Raw genomic sequence first — 19,496 nt, forward strand, 5'->3', positions numbered from 1 at the left:
GTGACACGTGAGCTAATCCTGCTTAAAACAAACTCCGTAGCTTAAATTCTTATTCTGTCCAATTTAAATCCCTGGGCACACAACAGAAATACAGGATAACATCTTAAAATTAAAACAATTACGAAAGGAAGGTTGTAAATTAATATTCCATTGGACTCTCCTGAAAAGTGATGGTTTCTCTTATTCTTTTAGACAAAATGGGAGAAAATGCCGATGTTAGAGTCAGGGCTCAGAATTTGTTGATATTTGTGCTAATGTCAGAAAAAGTGATACAATATGTTACCATTAGCGCAACTCGTGTTTATATTTTTAAGGTAAAATACTTTTTCTTATGGTAAAAATAACATGTTCAATTATAGGATAAAAGTAAGCTAAACTAAAATAAAATTCCCCATTATTCCCATCACCCAGAAATAATCGGTAACATTTTGCCAATCTGTATGCATTACCATTTTTGAAACAAGGATACTGTTAGTCACTCTTTTGTAATCTTGTTTTCAACATTTATGCAAGTCAGCATTTTTCTGCGTTGGTTACATTAGATGACATGCTATCTAGGCCGACTGGGAGACAGACCAGGGGTGCCCCTGGGGTAGGACATGCAGCCCTGGGTCCCTCAGCAGGGGATATGGCCAGGTCAGCTCCGTGTGAGCCGACAGCCAGGCTCTCCTTTGTCCGGCCTCCACATGAGCAGGCCCAGCCCACGCCAAGCGCAGCCTTCCCATCGCCTGCAGAAGGCTCCGGAGAGCGGCGCCTGGGTGTGACCAGCGGCCACAGTGAGGTGGCAAAGGCCTGTGTTTTACGCTGCATGTTTAAGGGTCTATTGCACAGCAGGAGAAACACAGGCAGCCTCTACCTGCTCCTCAGGCCTGTGCCCCTGCTGGCCCAGGCTGTGTCCCTCGCTGCCAGGAGCCGGGGACCCAGGTGTGCTGGCGCCCAGGCGTGTGTGTGGGGCTCTGGGGGCTCACCTGCAGCATGGAAGCCACACACCGGTGAGCAAGTGGAGGGTGGGCGGCCGGGCCTCCAGCCGCAGGCCTTGGATTTCGTCCTCCTCCTTTTCCTTCTAAATCCACCAGGCTTCCCTGCACATGCCCGTTCAGTCAGTCAGGTGACTCAAAACACCAAACCTTCAGGCCCCACGCACCTGCCTCTTCAGACAGCAGCACTGGCTGGGACAAGCTGGAGCCCCAAGTGCACTTTCAAAGTGAAATCTAGGTTTGGGGTTTACGTGAGATTTGCTTTTGTGCATGCATGTGTGTGTCCATGTGTGTTTGTTTGTATGGGTGTGTAGTGTTGAGTGTGGTGTGTGTGTAAAGTGTGATGTGTCTGATGTGTGTGTGGAGTAGAGTGTGTGTGGCGTGGTGTGCGTGTGCATGGTGTGTGTATGTGTGTAGTGAGTGTGTGGTGTGTGCAGTGTGTGTATGGTACATGTATGTGTGTAGAGTTTAGAATCTGCATGCACACAAAGGTATGTGTGGCTGTGTTGTACACGTGTAATGTGTGATATGTGTGAGGTGTGGTGTGTGTGTGGTGTGTGTATAGTGTGTATTGTGTGTGTGGTGCATACATGGTGTGTGTGTGGTGTGTGTATAGTGTGTGGTGTGTGTGTGGTGCATACGTGGTGTGTGTGGTGTGTGTGTGGTGTGAAGCATGTGTGTGTGTGGTGTGTTTGATATGTGGTGTGTGTGAGGTGTGGTGTGTGTAGTGTGTCTGTGGTGGATGTGGTGTGTGTGTGTGGTGTGTCTGGTGTGTGGTGTGTGCTTTGTGTGTTGTGTGTGTTGTGTGTGTGGTGTGTCTGGTGTGTGGTGTGTGCTTTGTGTGTTATGTGTGTGGTGTATAGTGTGTGGAGTTTGTGTGTTGTGTGGGGTGTGTGTTGTGTGTGGCATGTGTGGTGTGTGTGTTGTGTTGTGTGTGTCTGGTGTGTGGTGTGTTCATTGTGTGTGGTGTGTAGTGTGTGTGGTGTGTGGTGTATGTGTTGTGTTGTGTGTGTGGTGTGTGTGGGGTGTGTGCATGTCTAGTGTGGTGTGTGTGTCGTGTGTGTTGTGTGTGTGGTGTGTGTGGTGGCTGTGTGCTGTGTTTGGTGCATGTAGGATACCTGCGTGTGTGTACAGTTTAGGATCTGTGTGCACACACAGGTGTGTGTGGCTATTTTGCACAGGTGTGGCTTGTGCAGACACAGACCTCTGTAGGCTCCGGGCAGGGCAGGGCAGTTCCGAGGAGGAGGCGTCTGGGGACTCCACCATCTAGGTGGGTTCTGGCCTCAGTTCTCAGCCTGGGACCCCCTGCTACTCTCGACCCCTCTGCGTCCCCCGCTGTGCTCAGTGGGCCCTGAGCTGTTGCCGCGTTTGTCCGGCTGCATTGTGAGCCTGCGTTCAAGTGCAATGTGGATGAAGGAGTGTGCTTGATTTTATTGCATTTTATTTAAATGATTATGGTCGGTTCAGCATCTGAATGGTTGGATTCAGTTGTTTTCTAAATGTTTTATTTTTCAATGTGTTGATGAGCTATTCTGTAAACTGCTTACTTCTTTAAGATAGGGTGCATGTTGTACATCCTGAGTGCATCTGAATGAAAGTGAGCAGGTACGATGTTGATTCATTCCCATGTTGCTTATCTCCAGCTGAAAGACGTCTGTGGCTGTAATCCCCGGGAATCGTGGAGACCTCAGTTGGATCAGTGGCCTCTGGGACAGGCCCATAGGGCGTGTGGACAGAACAAGGCTGACAGAAGACCACGTGCCAGCCAGGAAAAGAAGACAGTTCAGTTCAAGCTCTGAGCTGCAGGGGAGGCAGCCAGCCGTCTGCTTTCCCTTCCCTTCCATGTGAGTGGGCTGCCACCTCCTCAAACACCAAAGGCAAGAAAGAACCTTTAAAGATGTTTGTGAGGCAAAATAATTGGATTTAATACCAATAAAAATTTAAGACCACAGAAGTGAATGCTGTGAGCAAATATGGTGATGTGGTTTGGCTGTGTCCCCACCCAAGTCTCACCTTGGATTGTAGTTCCCATAATCCCATGTGTTGTGGGAGGGACCTGGTGGGAGATAATTGAATCAAGGAGGCAGTTTCCCCCACACTTTCTCGTGGTAGTGAATAAGACTCATGAGGTCTGATGGTTTTATAAAGGGTGGTTCCCCTGCACACACTCTCTTGCCTGCCCCATGTAAGACGTGCCTTTGCTCCTCCTTGCCTTCCCTCATGATTGTGAGGCCTCCTCAGTCATGTGGATGTGTGAGTCCATTAAACCTTTTTCCTTTATAAATTACCCAGTCTCAGGTATGTCTTTATTAGGAGCATAGGAACAGACTAATACATACGGTCTCTCTCTCTGCATATATAGGCTGAAACAAGGAACTTAGTTTTTATAAATTGTTAGAGATTTCAAAAAATGTATTTCATTTTCAAACACCTCACAGAGGGGAGGGAATCATGACTCAGGCTGGAGCAGTCTCTAAAGGAAAACATTTTCTTCCTGGACCTGTCTGGGAGGAAGCTGTGCAGCCCCTCCTACCTGGACGACAGGTTGGTGCAGACTTGGGGTCAGGGGCGCCACAGCCGGGTCGCATTGCTCACATCTGAACTGGGTGGCAGCTTTGCAGAGTCACACTGAACCATGGGTGCACTGGGGGCGGCTCTGGTTTTGAAGTTTATGATTGAATTTGAGGTTAATTTTGGGCCACTGGGCACACTGCCTTACCTATATTGCATTAAAACACAGGTTTCCAATTTGCTCTTGAAGTCAATAGATGAATCAGCTCAGTGATTCACTGTCTCCTTATCTTGTAAATTTTGTTATATCCTGAAAGAATCATCCTTGAATATTGATGGAAACCCTTTGAAGTTCCAATACATTGTGTTTTTCAAAATAAGGTCATCATTTTTATCTAATGCCTGACCTATGAAAAATCTCTGCTTCAAAACCCATGACGATCCTCCAGCCATGTGGCCAAGCTGTTTACCGGCATTTCCTGCATGTGCCTCCTGGGTCCTGGGTGAGCTGCGGGTTAGGAGTGTGAGGCCCTGGGATCCGGAAGGGATGGCTGTGTAGCCGACAAAAGGATTTGTGTCCCAGCCTTTGCTGTTCTTTGAACTACAGCGATGGTGCTGGACCACGCCCTGCACAGACGCCTTGTGGACTGTGTCAGATTAAAGCCTGCTGTACCGGTGGTCCCCTTTCTCCTGTGCACCTGTGTTTTGGCTCGTGAAGCCCACCTTGGCGTAGGATGTAAAAAGCCTTGGCATAATTCGTTCAGTAGCAGAAGTCAAATGAACACTCACTTGGCCCCTTCCACTCACACAGTGATCTGAGGCGGCCCCAGGCCTGTGTCAGAGCCGGCTTCCAGGTCTAACAGTCTGTCTCTCTGTCTGGGTTCAGCATTTTCGAAATAGAACTCCCGTAGCCAAGTAGCCCATGGACAATTCCTGCAGGGCGGCATAGGACACGCTTTGTTTTAGCTGGGAATGTTCGGTTGTCAGTAACAGAACACTCGACAGTTTTGGCGGAGGCAGGAACGGGGCCGCTTCCTCAGCACTGCAGGGTCGGGGCTTCCACTCTGACTCTTCTCTAGGCTGCTCCGCTATTTCCTGGAAAACCAGTCCCCTTGGGGCCCGTAGCCCGCGTGGGCTCCCGGTGTGGATGCGCTCAGACCTGCGTCCCAACCTCAAGCCCTGGAGGAAGAAGGCTGGGAAGCAGGCAGGTGCCCCACTTAGAATCCAGACTCTAATTCCGACTGTCTGGATAGGAACGCCCACCAGAGCCTTGGCTTTCGTTCTGGAGTGGTCCTCTTAGTGTGGGGGCCCAGGGAATGGGAGTGTGGTGTGCACTGTGGGCCGTCGCAGACACTGATGAGCCAGCATCTGAGCCACCGCCCGCAGGACCCTGGCCCGTGCAGATATTTGGCCATCATTGGGAAACTGAGTTAAGGAAAATCCTGAAGAAAAACCGTCAGTGGTTGCGCTCCGTGATGTATGCCTTGTCTAGAAACACACGTGGGGGTCTTGGCGTGAGGAGGAAGAGAAAGTTCTTAGATGCTGTGAACCTCAGTTTTATGGCCGGTTTGACTGGGCCACAGGGATCCCAGCGTGACCAGGCCTTATTCTGGGTGCCTCTGGCTATGTTTCTGGACGACGTTAATGTTTAAATCAGCAGACGGAGTAAAGCAGTTTGCCCTTCCCAGCGCAGGGGCCTCGTCCCATTAAGCCGAAGCCCACATGGAACAAGAAGCCTGCCCTTCCCCTGAGAGAGAGAATTCCTCCTGCCTGGGGGCCCTTGGACCAGAGCCACACAGGGCTCCCCCGGCCCCGGGCTGCCCCCTCGTCCTGTAGATCCGGGACTGATTGGCCTTGCCAATCAAGAGTCCGCTCCTTATAGAAAATCTCCCTCTGTGTCTGTCCTCACCTTCTGTTGCTTCTGTTTCTTGGGAGAACCCTGATTAATGCAGACTCTGTGCACTGGAGGAGAAGAAAGAGCCACAGGCAGAAGATGCCATCCGGATCCATAAGCCCAGTGCGGCAGGCCTCTGATTGGACCAGATCACCACACCCAGTGATGCAGGCCTCTGATTGGATCAGATCACCACACCCAGTGATGCAGGCCTCTGATTGGACCAGATCACCACATCCAGTGCTGCAGGCCTCTGATTGGACTGGATTACCACGCCCAGTGCTGCAGGCCACTGATTGGACCAGATCCACATGCCCAGTGCCTCAGGCCTCTGATTGGTCTGGATTACCACGTCCAGTGCCACAAGCATCCGATTGGACAGCTCATCACGCACTTGCAACACAGATGCGCACTGAGCACCCACCATGCTCAGGGCCTGCTTCTCACGGGGTTTATTATTAAAGAACCCTAAGAAGCTCCTGACATCCACAAGAACATTCTCCATGAAGTCCCTCGACCACACGTTGTGGCAAAGAGAGCATTCCCTGGACTGGCGAGGCGGCGTGCTGTCTGGGGCTGTCTGAGACTGTCTGGGACAATGGCTCTGGCAGCGGCCTCTGTGGCCGGCAGGTTGTGCCACAAGACAGATTGGTCTTGTGAGACGCTGCCCGTCCGGGACCTGAGTGGCCTCTGGACAGTCCCCAGGAGCACCTGGAGAGTCAGACCGGGCCTCACCTCTTGCCTCCCCTTTCGAAGTCTGGGGACAGAGTGGAGCCCCGCCGTTCAGCATGGGAAGCGTGAGTGTTGAAAGATCAGAACTTTTATGTCAGTTTTACACAAATAATTTTTCTATCAGGTAAAATGACAAACGACACCACTGCAAGTGTGGCAGTGACAGAATTGAAAATGCCTACTCTGAAAGGCAGGAGCCTGCAGTTGCAGAATCACCGTGATTCTCCCAGGCAGGGTCAAGAGTTCTAGCTCTTAGAAGTTTGCCGCCTGCAAATTCCTAAATCCCCTGCCAGGTAAGAGAGGGACTGGCGGAGCCTGAAGAACGAAGTTACATGTTAATACCTCCATAGGCCTCGTGACCAACAAAAAAGGACTGAAAGTGAAAAAGCGAATCCTGTGTTTGAAGACCTTTGTATATTCAAGTTGTCTTTTCCTTCGTTTCATTTTCTTTCATTTTAACTTTCACAAAAGTCGCTATTTATTACTCATGCACATAAATATCTCTACTCCTGACTCAAGCTGGCAACCTATGGAGATTTAGGGTATTCACGAACCCCAGCAAACAGCAGCGCTCAGCGGAGCAGCTGTCTCTGAATGGAGCTGATGTCTGGGAGTGCTGCACTCCGATGAGCCAATGGAAGACTCTATCATCTTGAATCTTCACTGTGTTAACTGTGAAGTGCCTGAATCTGGGGGGACTGGGCCCTCACAGCCGCCAGGTGAGGGGGACCCTCTTCCCTCTCCTCTGGGTGAAGAGGTCCCAGCTCACACAAGTCACCCCTGGTAAGAGGCAGAGTCCAGAGCAGGACCTGGGTAGACGCCAAAGGCAACACTCCCTACCCCACACATGGGTTCCTCTCAAGTAAATCACCAGCGGGGCGAGGTGCACACAGCGTCTAGGAAGACAGGACAACCTGTTGTCACCTCCTTCAGCCAGGAGGCCCCACACGGAGCGCCACTGCCTCCACTATCTGATGCCACAGGGCAGACGTCGTGTGCTGGTTAAGGGAGGAGAAACTGCAGATCATTTTCCATCTTATTGGAAATCACTTTCTGACACTTTTTCCTCATCCTCACTCAGTACCCACCGAGTATACCAGCAACAGTGTAAAATAAACACAGCTTAAAGAAGTAGGAACCCTTTATTCCTGGGACTTAAAAGCTTGACTATCCACGGTAAGTCGATGACCAGTGCCCATGGCGTGAACACCTCTGACACCAGAGTTGACAACAAAAACAGGAGTGTGTGCATTTCTGGGGCCTCAAGAAATGGGGAGGTTCTCCCAAGTACACTGACAGGGGTATTGTTCCCCTATTTTAGAATTATTACCCCAAGATCAGCAAATTGAAGTAAGTTGGTTGATCTCACGCCACAGCACCTGTGCTTTTCCAGCAAAGGAGGGATGGAGTCCAATGCAGGAGTCCCCGTCACAGAGAAAACCACTGTGATGGGATGTCTATTTGGGAATTAGGACGCAAAGGCGGATGGGATAGGGTGGGGAGTCTACATATTTTTTATTTGAATGCTTTGATGGATTAAAGTTCCAAAACAAGTGTGTATTGGGCAGAGGGCAGTCCGGGCTGTGGTTCTGCTCTGTGAGGCTGGGAGTCCAGGCAGGTCCTGTGTCCACTGGTTCACTTTTACAGCCTGAAGCCCCTCGGCAGGACATCTGCACAGAGGCCTGCAAGTGACTCCAGGGTGCTAATGATGCCCACAAGGCGAAAGCCAGAGAAAATCCCGTTGACTCTGCTAACCAGGGCACCCGTGGCCACCAGTGCGGTTTTATCCTGCAAAGAACAAACCAGTTTGCAAACCACGCTCTGAGGCCAGAGGCATGGCGGTACTCACCAGTGTCTCCTGAAGGCTGGAGCCTCCGAGGGTTGATTCAAAAACTGTATTTTCTTATAAAATGTAGTAACATTTGAACCTTAAAAAAGGGCTGGGGAATAAGCTTATCTAGCCTCTCATGTAATTTTGTAACTGAGTGGGTTGAAGGCTGAGGAACAAAGGTGTCTGGCGCCAGCACCCCTGCTGATCTCTGTCCTCCCGGGGCTTGCCTGGGTTGGGAGTCTCTCCAGCAAAATCAGGCTGCAGAAATGAGATTCTAGTTAAACAAGGCCCACTGTTGCTTTAAGATGAAATGTCAAAGTTTTAAAAAATGTATTAACTTGCTCTTTTGGCCAAGAGATAAATAGATGTACTTCCTTCTACTCCACAGGCATTGAGTTGACAGAGAAGTAAGAGCCTGAATCATCGACATGGCGTGAGTGACCACATCCCTCACTCTGAGCCCCACTCCACAGCAGATGACTCTGAATCACCCCAGCCAACGGCGTGCCCAGCATCCTGGTGCTCTGATGAGTCCTGAATCACCCGAGGGCGGGCGGTGCGGTGGCTGGGCTGTCTCAGAGGGCATCGGGGGCTGGGTGGACGAGGCTGGCCCAGAAGAGGGCAAGAAGCATTTGACAGGGAGTGGCAGCCTACCATCTTGCCTCTTCTGCAGTTTGCGACACTTAGGGTCATGAGTGTTTTTCCTCATACTAAGGAAGGAGACCACTACTGCTCCTGCTGCCCTCCTTCCCCCACCTTGCCTAGTTCACAAAACAGCAAGAGAGAAAAAGCAAAAAGTTGGAAAAAAACAAAAGATAAACAGCCAGATAACCTTGGCACCACCACCCGGCCCTAGGAGTTAAAAAAAGTGATAATAATAACATCAACCCCTGACCTAAACTACTTGTGTAAATTCCAGACGCTGTATGAAAAAAGCATTGTAAAACTTTCTGTTCTGTTAGCTGATGCATGTAGCCCCCAGTCACGTTTCCCATGCTTGCTTGATGTACTACGACCCTTTCACGTGGACCCCTTAAAGTTGTATGCCTTTAAAAAGGCCAAGAATTTCTTCTTCGGGGAGCTCGGCTCTTAAGACGCAAGTCTGCCAATGCTCCTGGCTGAATAAAAACCTCTTCCTTCTTTAATCCGGTGTTTGAGGAGTTTTGTCTGCAGCTTGTCCTGCTACAATACAGTGGCCCGAAAGGCAAGGAAACTCCCGCAAGCGTTCAGAAAGGCTGCGGGTTTTTCAGGTAACATTTCTGCAGCCACTGATGTCTGACCCAAAGAGCTCTGAATGCTTGCCAGAGAGATGTGTAGTTTTAATCCCAAAGCCCTGAATGTTCTGATTTCCTCATTAAGACTGACTTAACATGAACTATTTAGTCAGCTAAGTTATCAACTGAATAAAGTAACTGGTGTTTCCCACTTATTTTCTTCTGTGGTTGTTTGAAAACAGCCGTGGTGTGGACAGGGTTCATGCAGCCTTGATGGTGGTGTGTCCCCAGCTCCGTGCACGCACTAAACCTTTAATTCATTTCAGCATAAATAAGTTAATGAATATGCATACATGAATAAATTAACTGGCATAGTTTTAGTCCTATTGAAGTTTTAAACTCACCAATTTATCCAACTTCTCTGCACTGAGTTTTTATTCAAGTGAACTATTCCAGTCTTGTGACTTCTGATATAATAATAGTAACAACTAATATTTATTAGAACTTTAGTTTACCAAGCACTCCACATTTTATTTTTACGGTTTGTCTTCACAAACCCCCATGAGACAGGCATTCTCACTACTTGCAGTATTGATTGGCATGCAGAGGCTCAGGGGTTTAAATGGTTTCACTGAAGCAATGTGATCCGGTAGGATGTTGCTTTCCTATTCTTCCTAATACCACCGTGTTCAGATATGGGCAGCCGAGTGAGAATAGATCATTTCATGTGTGTGTATAGACGTAACCTACACTCACAGGCGGAAAGCTGTGCAGGCTGAGAAGTGAAGCCCTTGGCTGAACGACCAACAACAGCGTTCTAGGACCCCCTTGTCCTTGCTCCGCAGGCTACACCCCTCACATCTCCTCTGAACCAGAAAGAAAACTCTGCGGTTGCTTCTCCCTTTGACAGCCACAGTTCTCTTCAATGTTCTCCTGGGGACTTGGGTCAATGTTCTCCCGTCAAATCTTAGCCAGGCCCAAGATTACTGTGCCCCCCACCCCCCGCAGATCTGTCAGGACACACTACTGCCCCAGATGTATTTGGTCACCCCATCTGTGTCCTATCTGCCGTCCGTGCCTCTGGCCAGGCTTCTTGTGAGGTCCTGACTCATGCTGTCACTCTCAGGTTGTTTGCCTGTGGCTGGACACATTGTTCATAGGATCCCAGCTGGCAAAGCAAAAATACCTGAGACTGTGATGGTAAGCTACTTGTTCCCTGCATCCTTGGCTGGTGAGAAGCTGAAGAGAAATGAAAGCTCTACCTGTGAAGAGGCAGCATTGCAGAAGGGAGGAGGTGGAGATTCTGTCCTCAGTGCCTAGGGCCCTGCCTGGATCTGGTTTTGCAGAGGGGAAGAGGTGGAGATTCAGTCTTCAGTGCCCAGGGCCCTGCTTGGACCTGGTTTTGCAGAGGGGAGGAGGTGGAGATTATGCCCTCAGTGCCCAGGACCCTGCCTGGATCTGGTTTCGCAGAGAAGAGGAGAAGATTCAGTCCTCAGTCCTCAGCACTCAGGGCCCTGGCTAGATCTGGTTTTGCAGAGGGGAGGTGGAAATTCAGTCCTCAGCACCCAGGGCCCTGCCTGGATCTGGTTTTGCAGCTCCAGGGGAAACGTTTTGCACAAATTCTCACTGGGAGCATTATCAGGGCTGCAGCACTTCAGTCTCTCCTGACCTGAATCCTTTTAACATTAGCTGTGATGCTGAGAAGGATGAAATTGATGTTACCAACATCTGGTGGAAGACAAAAACCAGAGGGATTTCCACCCAGGCAGAGCCCCTCCGCAGGCCTCCCCTCTTTGTGGCCTGAGGTCGGAGAGGCCTCTGGAGCAAGCCAGGGGATGGAATTCTCAGTTTTCTTCCATTTGATTATTTTCCTATTTTGACGTCTTTGAAAAATGGCTCAGCCTTATGGTGCATGCGTTTTCTGATTGCTTTTGTCTTTGTTTTATTCTGAATCAAGGACGGTGGCCACTGTGGGCTCCTCATCCAGGACGTGGGGGCCCTCCAGGGCCTCAGTCCATCCATGCTGCAGTACATGGCGATTCTCATGCAGAGGATAATCTCAGGGATCAGCTTGAGCTGGCAGAGAATTAAATTATATGGTTTATAAGAGTCCTGCCTCAGGGTCAGTGACACCAGGCCTGTCTCTGCTGCTAGCAAGGCCGACTTTCTTATGTGCTGTCATCGTGGTAAAGGCCTTGCCCACGTGATGAAGACCCCGGACGGCTCTACTTGAGACAGATTTCAGCTACGTTGCCTGGGAGTCTCTGGTGCTTCTTCAAGGTTCTACTGAAGACAATGACGTCATCCAAGTACCTTGCAGTGCCTAAGTAGCTCTTGCCTTGGGAGCTCTGAGACCCCCTGTTATCTATTTTCGAATTGGCCAAGGACCCCCAGCCAGGCAGGGGATGCTCTGCCCATCCTCATCAGCCCTCGTGTCTTGTGATCCTCCCCCAGCCTCCTGGCAAGCATCCCTGTGCTTTCCGCGGGTGAGCGTGGCTGAGCTCAGTCTCGCTTACTACAACTGCAGGCACGAGGTCTGCGGAACTAAGAAGGCTCCTCTTTGCTCACTGGCCTTCCCTGTAAGTCCCTGGTCACTAACCTCTGGCAAGACAATCCTTCTTGTGTTTTCTGGCGATGGACTTGAGTGATTACAATGTAAGCGGTGGCTCCTCCTGGGGACACGTCCATTTTCTACCATGAGGAGGGCGTTGCCCCTGCCAGGCTGCTGCTGTCCTCTCGTATGCCCACCGGGCCATCCCCCCAGATGGCTTGGTACCCACACTGCCTGGGAATGGCCACTCCTGCTTGTCCCGGACCCACCTCCCCTGCAGCCATCCCGCACTCTTGAGGGGCCGGGCCCTGGCTGAGGGCTGTTCCTAGGCCCTGGAGGGCGGTGTGGATCTCCGTCCTTGTCAGGGTAATTTCCTCTTCTGTTTCCAGCATTTCGAGTAAATTCCTTTCTAATCATTAGGTGCCCTAGAGAGGACAGATGCATGGCTGTGGAGTCTTCTTCTGTGATATGTCAGGTATGTGCTTGGGCGCGCAGAGGCTGCAGGAGGTGGACAGGAATGGTCTTTTGCTCTGAGTCGCATGTGTGGGCCAGCCCACGGGTTCCGTGGAGGAGAATCCAGCTGCCCACCTGGCTGAGTCTAGCCCTGGGCTGGCGATGGCCGAACCCCAGTTCCATTCCCGGACCTTCCCTAGGCTGCTGGGTGGGTTCCCTGGCCACTGTCGCTGGGCTAATCCATTCTATCTTCTCCTGGGGCGAGGCCATTGCTGTGCTGTGCTGGTACTGGCTCTTCAGGCAGCTCTTCAGCTCCGTGGCTCCCGGCCCAGTCCAGGCCTAACACAGGCCTGTCCCTAGTGTTCGTGCACTTAGCTTTGTGTCTATTGCTGGTTTTTCTTTTCTTTTAAAACTTACTTCGCAGAAGGAATTCGGCCTGAGCAGCTGAGCTTCCGTGGTAGCCTCTCCTGCTCAAAGCCGTCGTTTGCTCCCATGGACCTGGCCTGCCAGTTTCCATTCTCTCTTTCCCTTGTTTCATCTTTTCTGCAGTAGGTCCTCTAGTTTCAACCACAGGTGTTTACAGTGTTGCAGTTTTAATTTGTCGTTGTTGCATTTAGTTTACTTGAGCATGTTCAAAACTGCACCATGCTGGTTTCTACCTGTCTCTGATGTCACCAAAGGCTGCCCAGAGGCCTGCAGCACATTAACGATGGTCTTAGTATTACACAGCTGTCTGACCAGTACCACAAATCCAGAGTCCAAGCAGCTCAGGTTTGCCTTCTCCCTGTCTCTGTGTGTCCAGCGCCCTGGACTCAGCAGGGCCTCCTGCTCCTGCTCCTGTAGGGTGGGCTGGGCCTTCCCACACGGGCCTGGGGAGGAGCCTCTCCTAGGTGCTGGCAGGGCCCTGGCCTTTTCTTATTCCCTCTGATGCCAGCCAGCTACTGCAGCCCTGGTGGCGTCTCCCTGGGGGTGCCCGGGTGCAGGTGTCCTCTGCCGGGCCGTGGGCGTCTCATTCTGTGTCCGGACCTCTCTGTGATGTGAACCTTGGGCTTTTTTTTCCCAGATGTTAAGGGAGTCCACCACATGTTTCCATGGTAACGGTTCCTTTTCCTAGTTTACTGGAGGGTTCCGCCGGTCAAGGCCTCCTGTGTATTGACTGGGTTATCGCCTGGGGGTTTTATTGCTTTGTCTTTTACATTTAGTTTTACTGTTCCTGGAACTGAATTTGTTTGTGATGTGAGTCAGAAATCCTGTCACATTTTTCCACGTGGATATCCAGGGCCTCTGCCGTTCGTGGGAAGGCTGCACCTTCTGCCCGCTCTGCTGTCCATCCGCGTGCCCATCTCCATGGGTTTCTCTCTGCACGGCTTGTTCTGTTCCGCGTGTCCATCCTTGAGATCGTTTTTCTCTGGCTTAATGATTATAGCTGTACGGTGAGTCTACAGTTATTCCAAGTTTATTTAGACAAGATTTTCTTAACCTTGTAAATTATTCTAGGGTTTTTTTTAAATTATTAAACCCATAGGACTCTTTGGTGAAAACTGACATAGTTAAAATGATTGAGTCTTTCAGTTCAATTAGGTCTTTATTTTCTGTAATATTTTCTGGACTTCTCCATTCAAGTCTCATGCATTTTTTTGTTAGGAGTGTTGCTAAGATTTAACTTTTCTAACCCACTGTAAAAGTGTTACTAGGGGGTCCTTGCTCCCAGAACTCCTAAGATGGTGGCAGGTCGCTTCCAAAATGGCGGCGGCCCACTTCCAAGATGGTGGCAAGCCTACTGTTCTCTGACCTGGGGTTCTTGGTCTCACGGATTCCAAGGAATGGAATCTTGGGCTATCCGGTGAGTGTTACAGCTCTATTAGAAGCCGTGGGTCACGGAAGAGAACCATGGAACCCAGTGACTAGTGTTCAGCTCAATTAGGACGAACCGAGGCACTTAGCCATGCAGGAACAATGGCAAGACTTTAGCCTGATCCATCGGGAGTGGCAATGGGCGCCTCGCTGAATCAGGAGCACAGCGGACACCCTGCCGGCTCTGGAGAGATGGAAGTCAGCGGCGGGTCCACAACGGCAGCAAACAGCAGTGGTGGAGGGCGAGCGAAAGCTCAGCTCCAGCCGTAACAAACACGGACCAGAAGAGTGCAGTTGCAAGATTTAATAGAGTGAAATAGAGTGAAAACAGAGCTCCCATACAAAGGGAGGGGACCCAGAGAGGGTAGCCGTTGCCAGCTCCAATGCCTGGGTTTGTATCCCAATCACTGTCCCTCCTGCTGTGCTCTCAGGCAGTAGATGATTGGCTATTTCTCTACCTCCTGTTTTTGCCTTATTAGCATTTTAGTGAGCTCTGTGATTGGTCAGGTGTGAGCTAAGTTGCAAGCCTGGTGTTTAAAGGTGGATACGGTCACCTTCCCAGCTAGGCTTAGGGATTCTTAGCCTAGGAAATCCAGCTAGTCCTGTCTCTCAAAAGTATCTTTTACATTTTATTTTCTAATTGTTTATTGCTTGTATGTTAAAATAAAGTGAATATGTTGATTTTTATTCAGCATCTTGTTAAAATTCAGTTATTGACTTTAAAATTCATTTTCATACTTTATTGTATACTTTATATATACAATCATGTGATGTGTGTATAAAGGTGGGTTTTTATATTTCTCTCCAATTCTTACACATTTTCTGTTGTTCCAGTTTCATTCTCATGGCTGGGATCTGCAGGACGAGCTTACATATAGGTAATGATAACGGACTTCTTGCTTCATTCTCCATCTCAGGATGGACAGTGTTCAACCTTCTATGACTAATTACAGCCATGCTGTAGGCTTTTCATAGATACCCTTTTTTTTTTTTTTGACTCAGGAATTACGTTCTCTTCTTATTCCTGGTTTGCTAAACCTTTTGTATTAATGGTGTCAACTATGAATATATATTGCATTTCATCAAATACTTTTTTTCTGCATCAATCAATACGATTTATCTTTCTTCTGTTAATATGGTGATTTACATTAATTTGTCTTAGAATGTTCATTTCTTTCAGGTCCTTGCTGATTTTTTTGCCTGCCTTTTCCATTAGTTCCTGAGACAAGCATTTTAAAACCAAACAACATAATTGAGGAGCTGTCTGTCACCCTTCGTGATTCTGAAAACACGTGCTGCATGTGTTTTGAGGTTGTTATTTGGAGCATGTGCATTTACAATTGTCTTACTGCCTTTGCAGTTTGAGTTTTTATTAAATGTTTCTCTTCATCTCTGGTCATGCTTTATGCCGTAGAGTCTGTTATTAGCAGAGCTACTCCAGGTTTATTTTTCCTGATATTATTTTCACTTCTTTTTACTTTCCAACTTTTATATCATTATGTTGAAGGTATCTCTTTTGTTAATCACATAGTTGCATTGTGTTTTCTTTTTTCAAATATGTATGAGCAGCATAAAATTGGATGTTCCTTTGAAACAACAGCAGTCAGAAGTCCATGGGGAGGCATCTTCTGACTGCGAGGATAAGGGTGGATCACCTTAATGCAATCAGGGAATGATGTGTTAGAAGCATCTATAGTTCCTGCTTCCCCTAATTTCTAGCTGTAGCCATTTGAAGATTCTAAGCAAGTCCTCAACTGTTCAGCAGAGCCTCTGGTCCAGCATGAGACCAAAACCCAGGTATTGTTTCTCTGCTCCTTTGAGACTTCAGAAACCTCTGCTGTGGTTTTCAGTGTCTCAGAATTGGCCATCATCTCTATCAAAACAGCCTCAGCGGCTGAGCTCCTCGCCCCGTCTCCTTCCCCACATAGGAGCTGGTCTCGCCCTTGGCCCTCCTAACTCTCCAGCGTGTCCAGCCTGACTGGGAGAAACGTCCTGTTCAGGTGTTTGGTTGTCTAAGTGCTTCCCGCGGGGACGCCGGGCCTGAGCCTCTGTGGGAAGGGGAGATCCCTGCGCAGTGTGGACCAACTTCTTTCCCTTTTCCAGGCTCCCAGTTTCTCCACCTGTGCTGAGACCTTGTTTCCCAGGACCTCGGTGGACTTGGCTTTCATGACTGGTGCCTCACCCCAGCACATGTGCCTAAAATAACAGAAAAATACAGTGCCTGCATGTTGGGAGCAAGCCCCTCAAAGTCTGGCCCCAAAACTGGCCATAAATAAAGTCTCTGCAGCAATGTAACATGTCCATAATGGCCATAAAGCCCAAGCTGGAAGGTTGTGGGTTTACAGGAATGACGGTAAGGAACACCTGGCCCGCTCAGGGCGGAAAACTGGTTAAAGGCATTTTTAAGCCATAAACAATTAGCCTGAGCGATCTGTGCCTTAAGGGCGTGTTCCTGCTGCAATTAATTCAGCCCATCCCTTCGTTTCCCTTAAGGGATACTTTCAGTTAATTTAATATCCATAGAAACAATGCTAATGACTGGTTTGCTGTTAATAAATATGTGGGTAAATCTCTGTTCGGGGCTCTCAGCTCTGAAGGCTGTGAAACCCCTGATTTCCCACTTTACACCTCTGTATTTCTGTGTGTGTGTCTTTAATTCCTCTAGCGCTGCTGGGTTAGGGTCTCCCCAACCGAGCTGGTCTTGGCACCTGCATTTAATAATCTACTTTTGCCTTAGACTTTAGAACCCATCATTGAGAAAATAAGAAAGTCTTGGTGAGTGGGCAGAAATAAGCTCTGAAACTCGGCGTGGAGAGATGAGAATTGCCTTTCCAGCTGTGAAAGGCTGGCGCGCCTCCTGGTCATCTGCCCTAGCTCAGGTGCTCTTTTCTATCATATTTAAGGAAGGAAATCTCAGTATTCATTAAGAGAAAGTAACCAAAAACTTGCATTAGTGGAACTATTGGCAGAGTGTGCAATGCCTTTTACACCTGTAGCTCCCAGGGATTAAGGATCCACACCTTGCCTTATAAATGGAATGCTGCCTGGGACCTTGCCGACCAGGAAACAGGAGAAGCCCAGTTATTCACTGCATTCCTGCATGCTAAAAGGACATCTTGTCCTTGGCAATTGTGGAGACTGTCTTTCTAAAGGTTTTTCTTGTTTTCCATGTAGTGTGAACCTTCTCACAGTTGACTTAAGGTGGCTAAGGGGCTGCACCTGTTTCTTCTGCTCTGGGGCTGCCGCACTCACAGCGCCACTCATTGAATCCCCTCGCTTTACTTAATTAGCAAATGAGTCGCACCTGAGGGCTCACTCAGCAAAATTAAAAACTTAATTGGGCTCCTCCTTCAGCTAATGTCACAGTGGGTTCAAGGCAATGAATCCCAGCTAGAATTAAGAGTTTACTTAAAACTTAAAGGAAAATAGGCTCCATTTTCATTTCACAGTAGGCACCATTAAAGCTTTTGGAGGAATGTGGGTTAATGAGAAAATCCATTTACTTTAAGGATTTGTGATCTTTGCTTCACTGTAAGGGAAAGTGAATCTATCTCATTTTTATTGGCTGTGCTAGTGGGTGGTTCTTATTATTTCAATGCTGGCTTTATAATTATTACACAGTATTATTATGGATGTGACATGTACCTAAATATGTCAGTCATGAAACTATCACCTCTGCACATGGATTGCACCAATAGAAATGTGTCCAAAACCTGCAGAACCCGCCCGGGATCCCAGACAACCCCTCCTCACCTATCGCCCCCCTTGAAAAGGCCCGCCTTCAAGACCCCACTCAAGCTTTGCCGTCTCCATAAAGCTTCCCATGGTTTTTCTGGCCAAAAACCATGAGATTTCATTTACTACAACATTCTGCGGCTCTTTACCTCGTGCGTGGGCCTGCACTGTGCTGCATGCCCCAAGGTGTCTAGTAAGGGTCCCCAAATCCAGCTCTTACGGTTTCTGCCCTTTCTGCATCATGCTGCCTCCCACCCTTGGCGTTTTAAAAAATCTGAGACAAGCATGTCCATGGGGAGCAAAAATGCACCGAGATGAGAAACTAGTGGCACATGTTTCCAAGCTGCCGCACCTTCTGGGAACCGAGACGCAAACTCTCAGACGTCTGCAGACCCTGGGTGCACACGGGGTCTCTGCATACATTTTTGCTGCAGATGAGTTTATGGTCAAAGTGAAAAACACACGAAGGACATACACGTTTCCACGAACAGTAGCATCCTGTCTGGATTTTCAGAGGCGAAGGGAATAGTCAAGGGGCTGTGGCGTTAAGTGTGTCTACAATCAAAGCTCACGGCCGAGGCCCTGGGGGAGGTTCAGGTGTGCACCAGGGGGTGTGGTCCAGCGCTGCACTGCCAGGGGCCTCACCTTCCTTAAATTCTGGGCCTTTCCCTCGGTGCTGGTTAGAAAAGGCGGGTTCCATGAACCCTAAGTCCTGTGGCCGCCACCTATCTCAGGGCCGCACAGGTAAGGTCCCGCCCCCTCCACCTTCTGCTGAGGGTCCAGGTGATCCCCTGGTGGTGCAGCCCAGGCCCTCACCCCTAGGAGACCCTGAGCCTTGCTCACCACAGAGTCCTTGGGCTGGGCTCCTGCACACGGCCACACACCATCCAATGCTGGGCACCGGGAGATGCCTGCGTGAAGCCCCCTGCCCCAGGCAGCACAGCCCTGCTCCTGCTGACACCAGGTCCAGGTGGTGCCCATTTTCCTGCCTGCAGGTCCATTGATGAGCAGCCTAAGGACACTGTTGTACACAGAGCTCATCCTTCCAGGAAACCTGGCCCTGCCCCTCCTGGAAGCCCCACAGCTGTGAAAACCGGGAGCTCCTGCCTTTCAGAGCTGATGTGCAAGGTAGAGATGCACCCAGTGATCCTGGGCGTGATGCAGGGCTTGGGTGGGGACACTGGGCTTCTGACGGCAGTGGGTGCTCCCATTGCCACATGTTCCACCTGGTGGGACATGGCACTAGGCAAAGGTGATGGATTCGCCTAGACGCTGTGTCCTCCAGGCTCAGCCCTGACTTTGCACCTGAGCCAGGCAGCTGGGTCTGCAGCTCCCAGGGGTGCAGGTGCCGTGACCAGACCCATGGTGTGCGCCCTCTTCCTCCCTCCGTGGCATGAAACTGGTCCCTGTGACGGTGTCGTGTGAGATCTCGTCCTGGTAGATAGCACTTTCTATAAACTGTCCTGTGGCCCTGAGGAAAGGCTGGGTCATCCCTGCAGGTTTAGCTGTTTCTGTCAAATGCATCCCTGTCCCTCTCAGGGTGTCAGGGCCTGGTGCAGTTGATCCAGCCTGGCAGGCAGTCCTCTTGAGGGTTGCATGGGGGGGTGGGGCACAGCCTGGGCCTGGCTCAACAACCTGGCAGGGGGCAGCTGAGCCTGGGGCTGACCTGTGCTTCCTGCTCAGTGGTGGGAGACACGGGGCAATATTTCTTGCCTGTCCTTTAGAGAACGTCTCTCAGCCCTGC

The sequence above is a fragment of the Pan paniscus genome, chromosome 12 (assembly GCF_029289425.2).
Source record: "Pan paniscus chromosome 12, NHGRI_mPanPan1-v2.0_pri, whole genome shotgun sequence".
NCBI lineage: Eukaryota > Metazoa > Chordata > Mammalia > Primates > Hominidae > Pan > Pan paniscus.